At 36.2% G+C, this 12,720-nt stretch overlaps 1 non-coding gene across 1 annotated transcript; it reads right to left on the reverse strand.

Annotated features, from left to right (window-relative positions):
* Positions 1-11,701: 11,701 nt before the first annotated feature.
* On the reverse strand, positions 11,702-11,808 carry LOC120076944 (small nucleolar RNA R71). Its single transcript, XR_005481689.1, has one exon. It is a non-coding gene; the product is annotated as a small nucleolar RNA R71 (small nucleolar RNA).
* Between the last annotated feature and the right edge of the window lie 912 nt (positions 11,809-12,720).

The raw sequence follows: 12,720 nt of genomic DNA on the forward strand, positions 1-12,720 counted from the left end.
AACCCCTCTCAGGCCAAGAGAAGACGTGGTGCCATATTGTTCAAGACTTGGAATCAGCCCTTAAAGGAGCAATTTATCTACTTACCCCTGCTTCGGGGAAGGAGTGAATTCTATCTTGTGTAGCTGAGTTTCCAGCTCCCCAAGCAGAATCCCCAAAATGATAGACTTGTTGAGTCGGCGATCTTGCCACTCTTACCCATGAAAATCAAAGGACTGCCCTCATAGGTAGGAGTTCACAACTCACTTAGGATTAAGGTCATGTTACCTATGGTCATCCTAGTGAAATAAAAGTCTAAATTATGAACGGTGTTATATAATGAGACTAAGCATTTCGTGGTCCGGTTTTATACAAACTCCTTTGTATAGAATATCCCCGCATGCGTGTCTAATACATGAATGATCAAGATCAGATCATTCATAGTAGTTTACAACATATGTAACACCTACAAAGCGAGCCATACTCGCAATGTCACCAGGATAAGATATCCAACCTTATCCATATACTACAGACCATTTAGGTTATCACTTAAAACATGATCCACGTGTATGTCTCCACATACATGTTTAAGTTTCAATGATAAGCATGGATTTTGGTTTATTGGTTTGTGTTAATGCAACTAAAATATCAAATATTTCATAGACAAAAGTGAATAAAATATCATATATTATAGATCACAAGATATTTGTTCATACAAGTGTTTACAAACTACTAGACCTTATGAGATTTAGGGCATCAACCCCAATATGGTCATCCTGGTGAAATGTAAGTCTCCATTATGAACGGTGTTATATAATGAGACTAAACATTTCGTGGTCCGATCTTATACAAACTTCTTTGTAGAGAATATCCCCGCTCACATGTCTACACATGAATGATCAAGATCAGATCATTTGTAGTACTTTACAACAATTGTAACACCTACAAAGCGGGCCATACTGGTAATGTCACCAGGATAAAATATCCAACCTTATCCATCTACTACAGACCATTTAGGTTATCACTTAAACATGATCCACCCGTATGTCTCTACATACATGTTTAAGCTACAAGATAACGCTGGATGTTAGTTTATTGGTTTTTGATTAATGCAACAAATATGGAATAAAATATCATATATTTTATTAAATAAACAATGAGTTTGTACAAAATATTTACAAACTATAGGACACTACGAGATTGAGGGCATCAACCCCAACAAGTACTTTGCCAACTTGAGGTACAATAAGCAAAAAGATTTCTTGGATCTGAGGTAGGGGTACATGTCTGTGGAGGAGTATGACCATGGGTTTCACACACTGTCCCATTTTGCTCTAGAATTGGTTGCTATAGAAGCTATAAGAGCAGAAAGGTTCGTTTAGGGTTTTAAGGATGGTATATGAGGTATTATGCGAGCCTTTAAACTGATAATTCACGCTGAAACACTTCGCTCAGTCGAGGAACGAAAACTTAAGGGCATTTGGCATAGAACCTTCATCGAGTCAGAAGAGGAAGCCATATCAGAAAACTTTCAAGCCTAATTCCCATCAGAAGAGCCAGAACTTAGACAAACCATTTCGTCACTATAAGTAGCAGGCCACCGAGTCCGGAATGGTAGAAAGAAGCCCGCTAGTGTATGACTCTTATGGAAGACGTCACTAGGGATGATGTTTGGCTTGCTCTGGGATCTATTTTCATTGCAAGCAGGAGGGGCACATGATTGATAAATGCTCTAATAAAAACACACTTGGTTATGGAAGCCAGTTTGCTGGTCATAGATAGAAGGCTTCGAGCAGACACTATTAACAACAAGGTTTGTTTACTCAACGACCCGACAGTTGAGAAGTTAGTCACTTTTGTGACAAGAACGCTCCCAATCTTGGGACACTATGTATTTATGTGTCTTGATTATGATCATCTCATTTATTCATATCATCAGTATTTGTTAAGCATGTCATAATGGAGTTAGAGCTACTCCGTTTGAAGAAATTATGTTAGCGAAATAAAGAATAAAAGCATATCAGATTAAATTAGCGAATCGTATGTTAGAGGTGACTCTAATAGTCTTGGATATGTGTGATTTCGATGTGATATTGGGCATGGATTGGTTGGGTGCTAACCATGCTAATATAGACTATTCCCGTAAGGAGGTGATTTTTAACCCTCTTACGGGAGCTAACTTTAAGTTTAAAGGAGTTGGGACCATGGTCTTGTCCAAAATAATTTTAGCTATGAAAGTCAGCAAATTGCTCAATCAAGGTACTTGAAGTATCTTGACCAGTGTGGTTGACACCAGAGAAGCTGAGGTGCCATTGACTTCAGAGCTAGTGGTAAGAGATTATCCAGATTCTTTTCCAAAGGATCTCATGGGGTTTGTTGGGTTTGATGCCTTAAATCCTGTGGGTCTTGTAGTTTATGATTGTAATGTACAAATATTTTATTTATTTAATAAAATATGAGATATTTTATTCGACATTTAGTAACAATAACCTATAAAACCAATAAATTAACATCCAAAATTATCTTATGTAGCTTAAACATGTATATAGAGAGATACAAGTGGATCATGTTTATGTGATAACCTAAATGGTCTATAGTAAATGGATAAGGTTGGGTACCTTATGCTGGTATGCGAGTGGGAGTATTCTATACAAAGGAGTTTGTATAAGATCGGACCACGAAATGACTAGTCTCATTATCTACCATCGTTCATAATAGAGACTTACATTTCACCAGAATGACCATAGGTGCTATGGTTTGAATCCTGAGTGAGTTGTAAACTCTTGCCTATGAAGCCGGTCCTTTAATTTATATGGGTTAGAGTGGTTAGATCGCCGACTCAATAAGCCTACCATTTTGGGGATTCGCCTGATTGGAGAGTTGGGAACAGAGCTACAAAAGACGAAATTCACTCATTCCCTAACGTCTGGGTAAGTAGATAAGTTGCTCTCTTAAAGTCTGATTTCGGAGCTTGAACAATGTGGCGCAACACCTTCTTTTAGCCTCAGAGGGATTAGGTCATAGTTGGACTATGACTTATTGTTCAATCGAGGGATTAGTGATACTTAAGAAGTTAGATGTAACTATAGGGGTAAAACGGTAATTTTGGCCCAGCTGTACTTGTAGGAAATTTGTGAAGGGTCATTGCGCTGTTGATAAGTTATATCCAATGGACATAGAAATATATTTGTAGTGCGAAGAGTACAATTGTCGGTCTTTAGTAGAGTGACCAACAATTAATAGATGTTAAATAATTTAATTAAAGAAGTTTAATTAATTATTCAAGTATCATTGGAACTTCAATTTGTAGGTCCATAAGATCTCCGCTGTAGCTCAACAGGGATTAATGAGAATCAATTTTCGATTAATTTTGAATTGCAAATTAATTTAGGTAATTAATTATATGTGTTATAATTAAATTAGCTTTATATGTGATATAATTAATATATTGCGATCCATTATAATATAAAGTTTACGAGAGGAAATAAATATTTGAATATGATTCAAATATTAATTATATGGATTGGATTCATATAATTAAATTTAATATAAATGTGATTTATAGTAAATACCACAAATGATTGAGAGAATTAAAAACTATAGTTTATATTATATTAAATACAATATAAAAACTATAGGTTATGTGTTATATTTGATATAACATATAGTTATATATACACATAATATTTTAGTGATATATATATATATATATATATAATCACTCTTTAAATTTATTTTATTTTATTTTAAATTTAAATTTCAAAATTAAAGGGAGGGAGTTACAATTCCTCTCCTTTAATTCTCTCAATCAGACTGGATTGAGACAATTTTTTAAAGATTTTTTTTTAAATTTTTTTTTATCTTCATCGTTTTTTCACAGAGAATGCCTCTGTATGTGGATTCTGTAAACTCTCCTTGTAAAATGAATTTTTCTCTTATCTAAAATATTATTCCCTCTTCCCAAAATACATAGAGCCCACACCTCTTGTGAATTCTCATCCCAAAAGAGAATATTGAGGACACACTTGTGGTGGTGTCATCATTGGGCGTTCTTGTTTCTACGAATGGTTCGTGATTGGTTTGAGGGTTTTGTGAAGATCTTTGGCTTCAAGGGCAAACACTCTTATTTCTCTATTGTAAAGCATCCTGTAATTTTTCTCATTAATGCATAATTGTTTGTTCTACAAAATTTTTATTCTGTGAAAATAAAATTGGGTCGATTCCTGCTTCCGCTACGAAACTTGATAGTTCCTTCAGTTGTCGTATCGGGAGATAGATTTTACAATCAAGTTGGAGATGGGCACAACTCCTCTTAAAGGCTCCATATAGAATGGCTCCGACGGAGTTGAAGGAGCTCAAGATTCAGTTGCAAGAATTGCTTGATAAGGGTTTCATACGACCAGGTGTATCACCTTAGGGTGCACCAATATTATTTGTGAAGAAGAACGATGAGTCACTACGCCTATACATTGACTATAGAGAGTTGAACAAAGTAACCATCAAGAACAAGTATTCTCTTCCCAAGATCGACAACTTGCTCCATCAGTTACAGTGGGCTACAGTTTTCCTCTAAGTTTGATCTTCATTCAAGATATCACCAGTTGAGAATAAAAGACAGTGATATTCCTAAGACTGCATTCTATTCCAGATATAAACATTATGAGTTCATTGTAATGTCCTTTAGCCTTTAAAATGCCCTGGAAGTGTTTATGGACCTAATGAACAGGGTGTTCAATGAATTTCTTGACACCTTTGTGATAGGTATTATCGACGATATCTTGATTTACTCAGAGGCAGATGCAGAGCATGAGGGGAATCTATAAAAGGTTTTGGAGACTTAAGTGTCCTTTGTGGTGTCAATGGAAGGGGTATCAGTAGATCCTGTGAAGATTGAGGTAGTTACAAGTTAGCCTTGACTTATGACAGTCAGGGAAGTGCGTAGTTTTCTGGGGTTAGCAGGATATTACCATCGGTTCGTTAAGGACTTTTCTTGCATAGCCACTCATTTGACTTAGTTGACTAGGAAGGGAGCTTCTTTTGATTGGAGTATGGCTTGTGAAGACCGTTGCCAAGATCTTATACATAAGTTAATTTTGTTATTTACAGTGATGCCTCCAAGAAAGGTTTGTGGTGCGTGATGATGCAGGGTAAAGTAGTTGCATATGCCTCTTGACAATTGAAAAATCATGAGCGAAACTATCATACACATGACGACAGTAGTGGTTTTTGTCTTAAAGATTTGGAGGCATTATTTGTACATAGAGAAGATACAAATTTTCATAGACTATAAGAGCTTGAAATACTTCTTCACCTAGAAGAAGTTAAACATGAGATAGTATAGATGGTTAGAGTTGGTGAAGGATTATGATTGTGAGATTCTATACCACCCAGGAAAAGCGAATATAGTGGCAGATGCCCTACTCAGCAACCTTGATTACCAGATAAACTCATATGTGCAATGATCTTGAGTGGGCTAAGTTGTACTAGCTGCGGGAGATGTAACTGCATATTTGGCACAGTTGATGGTGTAACCATACTTAAGACGAAAGATTATTGATGCTAAATAGGGTGAGCCTTACCTTGTTGAGAAATTTTGTAAGGTTGAGTCGGGTCAGTGTGGAGAGTTCTCAATGTCCGTTGATAATTGTCTTCTTTGTCAAGGACACTTATGCGTACGTACATATAGTGACCTTAAAAATGAACTATTTTCAAAAGCTCAGAATTCTTCATTTTTGATACACCTTGGAAGTACCAAGATTTACCAAGATTTGAAACGTTGCTATTGGTGGAATCACATGAAAAGAGAGATAGTAGAATTTGTCGGTAAGTGCTTGGTGTGTCAGTAAGTGAAAGCTCCAAGATAGAAGCCAACAGGCTTGTTGCAACCCTTAAGCATAGTAGAATGGAAGTGGGAGGACGTATCTATGGACTTCATTGTAGGTTGCCCTAGACAGCAAATGGATTTACTGTGATTTGGATAGTAGTAGATAGACTCACTAAGTTAGCACATTTCATACCCGGAAAGTCTACATACACTGTGAATAAATGGGCACAATTATACATGAAAGGGGTGGAGAGATTGCATAGGATGTCAGTATCTATCGTGTCTGACAGAGACCCTCATTTCACATCTAGTTTTTGGAAGAGCCTTCTATCAATGTTGGGTACAAGGTTAGATTTTAGCACAACATTTCACCCATATACAGATGAGTAGACGGAACGTTTGAACCAAATTTTGGAAGATATGTTACGCGCTTGTGCGTTGGAGTTTTCAAGGAGTTGGGCACTCACTTGCATCTGACAGAGTTTGGTTATAACAATAGTTATTAGGCTACCATTGGCATGTTGCCGTTTAAGGCTCTATATGGGAAGATTTGCAGGTCGCCTGTATGCTGGGATAAGGTTGGTGAATGGAAGTTGCTAGGACTTGAGATTGTGCAAACCATGAATGAAGCAATACAGAAGATTAGAGCATGTATACAAATAGCTTAGAGTGGACAAAAGAATTACGCTGATGTTAGGCATAAAAACCTAGAATTTGAAACTGTTGATAAAGTGTTCTTGAAAGTGGCACTCATGAAAGGTGTCCTAAGGTTTAGTAGGAAAGGGAAACTAAGTTCTTGTTTTATTAGGCCATTTGAGATCTTTGAACGGATTGGCCTTATGGCTTATCGGTTAGCTTTACCATCATCTCTCTCTGCAGTTCATAATATTTTTCATGTCTTTATGTTGAGAAAGTATGTAGCAGATCAATCTCACGTAGTAGATTATGAGCCTTTGCAATTGAATGAGGGCTTAAGTTATGAGGAGAAGCCTGTTCGAATATTTGGCAGGAAGGTGAAGACTCTACGCAATAGGGGGTAACACTAGTGAAAATTTTGTGGCAAAATTATTGACTCGAGGAGGCTACACGGGAACGAGAGGATGAGATGAAGGCCCAATATCTATAGCTTTTTCAGGAATAAACTTTCGAGGAAAAAAATTTCTCGAGGAGGGAAGAATGTGTCATCCCAAATTTCTATGTAATTTAATTTAGTCATTTTGTAATATTTAATAACTATTTTGAAATTTAGAGGTTGAATTTGTGAAAGAACAATTCAATTTTAAATTTTGTTCAGTGAAGAATTTAGAATCTACGTTTTAAGTCAAGGAGAATTTTGAATTTATTTCAATCTCAACTTAATTTGGAAAAAAAATGAATTAAAATTTGGGAGATTTGGTTTTATATTTACAGTTTGGAGGAGATAATTAAAATTAAATTGATTACTTGGATAATTGATTTAAATCTATTTTCCAAAAGGATTTGGATTTTGGAATTGTAGAAGGAAAAGGATTGAGGTGTAAAGTTGTTATATATATTTGTATTTTGGAGTGATAGAAAAAGAAAAAAAAAGTAATTAAATAAAATTTCAATTTTCTCTCTCCCTCGTTCACGCGTGCATAGAAGGAGACCCCCCTCTCGATTTGTCTTCATGAGTCAAGAAGCCTAGCTGACTCTAGCCGCCTTCTGTTGCTACTGGTCTCAGCTCTCTTCTAGACACCGCTACCTAGGTCTAGTTGATGTTTGTGCCTTTTTCTGTTTTTATCCGTTGGTCGCTCGCCTAATCGGTTTTCATCATCGTCCGTTGTACCGTTGATTTGAGCCATCGTTCCAACCATCTATGCTGTTCAGTCGCCAATTTTTGGCCAGAATCTTTGATTTTGGATTCAAGATTTGGAGGTTTTTGAGGAGTTTCCCATCAAGATAGAACCGATTTCGGTGGGAACTTGTTGAAGTGTGGTAAGTCAAGGTTTCAAACCCTCTGGATAAATTGTGTTTGGAATTGGGCCTAGCAATTTAATTTTGGGATGGGATTTATTTTCTAAGATTTTGTTTCAGTAAATTATTGGAGTTGGTTGCTGTGATAATTTTTCTTCACTTATTTTTAGGTAAATGGTTCTATTATTGATGCTTTTGTGCCCTAGTTTAGATTATTAAGTTATTTAATGGATTCTAGAAGCATGATTTGGAATAACGACACACTATTTGTTGCATGGAAGTTAAGAGGATTATAAGCATGATTGAATCTATATAATATGTTATGATTTGTGCTGTGGGATACTCATGAAATTAATTTATATATGTGATGCATGATTAGACCAGTAGAGGCGATCTACCATCTTGTCTCGACACATGTTTTATTCCAGGGACCAATGGGTCTAGTTTCATATTTTGTCGGTGTGCCATCAGACCATTAGACATGCGTGAGTTTACAAGTTCATGTTCATATTCCTTTTCCCATATTTGATTAGTGTGCGATCAGGCCACTATAGATGCGAATTAAGGCGAGACAGGTTATCCCCTTAGTAAGTCTTTCAGGAACAGTTGCAGTAAGCATGTCCCACTAACTCAGGCATTCACTACAAGTGGATGCATAGCCTGATCCTGATAATGGGGTCACTTACTGAGTATTTTAGACTCATCCTTTATGTTTACGTTTTTTTTTTTTCAGTTAAGGGAAAAGATACTCAGGCGACTGACAAGAGGAATCCGGAACAGTGCCAATAGGACCAGAATAATGCTTCTGCATTTGAGTTCATAAGCCTTGTCTTGTTTATAGTTTTCTTTTCATGGTCTTGTTTTTGACAGAGTCTAGGTGTTAAAGCTTTTCTTTTTCAGTTAATTTCCTTTATTTTTAAAATTTATGTTTTAAGGGGTACCTGGAATCAAATAGTATGAATTGTGAGTTGAAATCTATTTAAATTCTTTATTTAATAAATCGGTCCATTTTCCTTATTTTAAATGGAAATATTTATGCATGCATGTAGTAACGACCTTATGAGGTGTCTTAGAAAGTCGGGTCGTTACATATAACGATTACAAAGTGGGTCGTATCTATAGTGTTACTAAAACAAGACACCTAACTTTAATCCATATACTATAGACCCTTTAGGTTATTACTTGAAACATGATCCACTTGTAAGTCGACTGCATATTGTTTCAAGCTTCATGAAATAACCTTGAATTTTTCTTGTAATGAACACCTAATTGTTGCATATATGAAACAATAAATTATTATATCAAAAAACTAATTTGCTAATTTTGGAAATCTTATCCCGAGCGAAAGCATGTGGATCGTCTTGCATTCATATTTTACATTTTATGAAAAACAAAACCAACGTTCTAAAATAAGATAAAAGGGACAAACATCATAAAAGCATGTTTTAATGAAGGAGAAACAAAGGGAAATAACCGTTCTTACCTTTGTAGACTCCGGGCCTCTCGAACCCTCTTCTAGCTTTTCAAACGAACACCTCCTCAATCGATCTCAAGCAATACCACAAGAATAACCTTGTTATTCTTTTAGGAATTCCAATAATTGGATAAGTGGTAAACAATAATTGAAAGAGGAAGATGTAGAGAAAAATATTTGAGGGAATGAAGAGAGGTTTTCCTTTTAGTGGCTAGGTTAAAATATCTTCGAATGGAAACTTACCCTAAAAAGGGCCATAAGAAAGAATATATATGGAGAAGGGTTAACTCATTCTCTAAGTCTTTCCTTTTCTTCCCTTGTGCTAAATTAATTAAATAATCTTTATTTAATTAATTAGCACAACAACTAAGTAACCATATATATTAAATTCAATTTAATATATATACATAGTTGGTTAGTAAATATAAACATCACATGTTTATATGCATCCACCTCTCTATAAAATTTCTTAATCAATTAGTTAACCACAACCAATTAAGTTACTATATTAAATTATATTTAATATAAAGGTAATTAACATATAAATATCACATATTTATATGTATATGATAACTGGTAGAAATACAAGTTATTAAAGCTCAAATTATTAAAACAATGGGAGAAAGCGATGGTGAATAGGAAATATTACGATTGAATGCGCCAAACTAAAAGAAATATTGCGATCACTAACTCTCATTGCATAAAAGTAGTTAAATTGAGTTATTCTATGCAGGAACAAGGTGATAGCGCATTTTGAGTTGGCGATCCAAGGGTACTTCAAAGATGATCGCGTGATGACTTTACATAAAGACAGTGGGCTAATGTAATAAAACATGATGGGACGTAAAGCCGATAACGGTCAAATTAGAAATTTAGTTGACGGCCGTTGAAGACCATACCGTTGCAAATCCATTGAACCTTTAGTGACCATCAGACGATGCAATGGGGTATGGAACTTAATGCTGTCCATCCACGCGGTCATTAGTGAGAAGAACTGTTTTGTCTGGAAGTCTATAAATACCCAATGCTACGAAACCTGGAGGACTTAAAACAACATGGAGGAGAGACATCAAACCCTTATAAGAGTAAGAGTTTACAACTTGGGAAAGAAGTGAAGAGATAAAAGTAGGGTAAACACCAGAGGAAGAAAGACATTGCTTACCTGGCTTAACACTTACACCATTTATTGTTTTGTACTTAAAGATTTTATCTGTAAGAATGGAAACTACATTTCAATTTATGTTCAGTCTCTTCACACCATATATGAGTAGCTAAATTCGTGAATGGGTTGAGAAGTACTTAGCTAGCATGATTTAAGCTATGCACTTTATGCGATTATCTTGTCTTATGTATGCTTCTTTCATCATTTGGAGTGCTTGAGAGAGTACTCTAAAGACAGAATCTAGGCTTGAGAGAGTCAGATTATATCGCATAAGCAAGAGTAGAGACTTAGAAATAAGTTCTATCTGATGCATTCCATACACATCGCATGCATCCTAGACATAGGAAATGTGTCATTATGCATTGAGAAATGTAGTGCTTAATATTTTTGTATAGCATGATTGCATGACAAGTACAATATCTTAAGAAATGCTAGCAAAACCTCTTCTCAGCCCCTTTATCACATATTTGTTATAACACCACCCTTTCATCGCTATGCATTTAATTTCATCACATTTGAAAATCAAAGTTAAATCACCATCGCAATAAGATCAGAGAGTCTGTCACATATCTATTTAGTAATCCCTGCGTTCGACCCTGGACTTACCAGGACCCTAAGAAGGCTTATACTTGGGCTTTGTTAGAAAAACTTGCATGATCATTGCATCCACACATCCTTTCATTGCATGATAAATCAACGCATCAAGTTTTTGGCACCATTGCTGGGGATTACGGTGTAGATTGCACTAACATCAAACCTCTTTGATCTTTCTAGCTTTCGACCTGTGAAGGAAGAAGCAAGCGTCGTATAAGCGAAGGAAATATTGAAAGAAGTTTTAACAAAAGGTAGGGAAATAGATGTAAATGGCAAGGAAGAGTTCGTAGAATGGTTAAACAAGCTAAAGAACGAGTAGCGAATGAAACAACATGATGGCAAATCTCATCCTACTGGCAAATGATCGCAATAGAACCAACCAAGACTATGCTCACCAAACTTGTATGATTTCTCCCCAGGAATCATGAGACCCACATTGGATGGATCAAGGTTCGAGATGAAGCCAGTAATGTTACAAATGATACAAACAGTAGGACAGTTTAGAGGACGGCGTGGTGAAGATCCACACGCTCATTTACGAAGCTTCATTGAAATCTGCAACACTTTTGTGTTCCTTATATTTCCCCAGAAGAGGTTCGACTCACGTTATTTCCATTTTCACTATGCCATAAAGCAAGAAAATGGGCATACTCTCTCGAACCAGGAGAGATAACGTCATGGGAACAAGTTGTGGAGAAATTTTTGAAGAAGTATTTCCCTCCCACAGAAAATGCCAGAAGGAGAAAATTGATCACCAATTTTGAAAAAGAAGAAGATGAATCGCTCAGTGATGCATGGGCGAGATTCAAGAGATTAATACGCGACTGCCCACACAATGTATTACCTGATTGCCTTCAAATGGAGATTTTCTATCATGGACTCAACTCTGCATTGTAGACAGTTGCCATGTGGCAGCAACAGGAGGTCTTCTGTACAAAACATATGATGAAGCAAAGAATATTCTTGATGCATCTAAAAAAACCACGAAGATTGGCATGAAAGCGATCAAAGAACAAAGCCTAGAGAAGGTAATTCGATTAATGGTGCCATCACATCATTACAAAATCAGATGAATGCGATGATAAACTTGTTGCAAGACATTGCAATAAACAATTTAGGAGCTCGAAATGGGCAAGTCAATGCGATAGAGAAAACAAGCATCAGCTGTGTCGTATGTAAAGAATCACATTCTTTTGAGAAATGCCCACGAAATCGTCAATCAGTTTACTTTGTTAAAAAACAATCATTTTTCAAACACTTAAAACCCGAGGTGGCGAAATCACTCTAATTTTTCTTGGAAGAACAAGCAACAACAAGGTAGTTAGCTTATGGCTTGGAGAGAGGGATCACAAAGGTTTTTCCATAGATCTAATGGACAATAACAAGTTAGCTGTTCTCACCCACCATCGTTATCATCCTTGGTAAACTTGTTGAAGCAATACATTGAAAAGAATGAAATAGTCCTTCAAAACAAAGCTACATCCATTTGCCATTTGGAAATTCAGCTGGGATAAATTGCGGGAGAGCTAAAGAACAGACCCCAAGGGACATTGCCTAGCTCAATCGAGTTTCCACGCAATCCAGGGAGTGTCGGGAAAGAACATTGCCAAGCAGTCACCCTAAGAAGTGGAAAGGCCGTGATATAAGTCAGAAAGGAACCTCGAACGCGTTGGATCATTGCATTTGAATCAATTACAAAGTCGGTTTGTATCCATAGTGCTATTAGGATAAGGTACTGATAACGGGCAGAAAAA

The sequence above is a fragment of the Benincasa hispida genome, chromosome 4 (genome assembly GCF_027475165.1).
Source record: "Benincasa hispida cultivar pf3 chromosome 4, pf3_genome.v1.1, whole genome shotgun sequence".
Taxonomy (NCBI): Eukaryota; Viridiplantae; Streptophyta; class Magnoliopsida; order Cucurbitales; family Cucurbitaceae; genus Benincasa; species Benincasa hispida.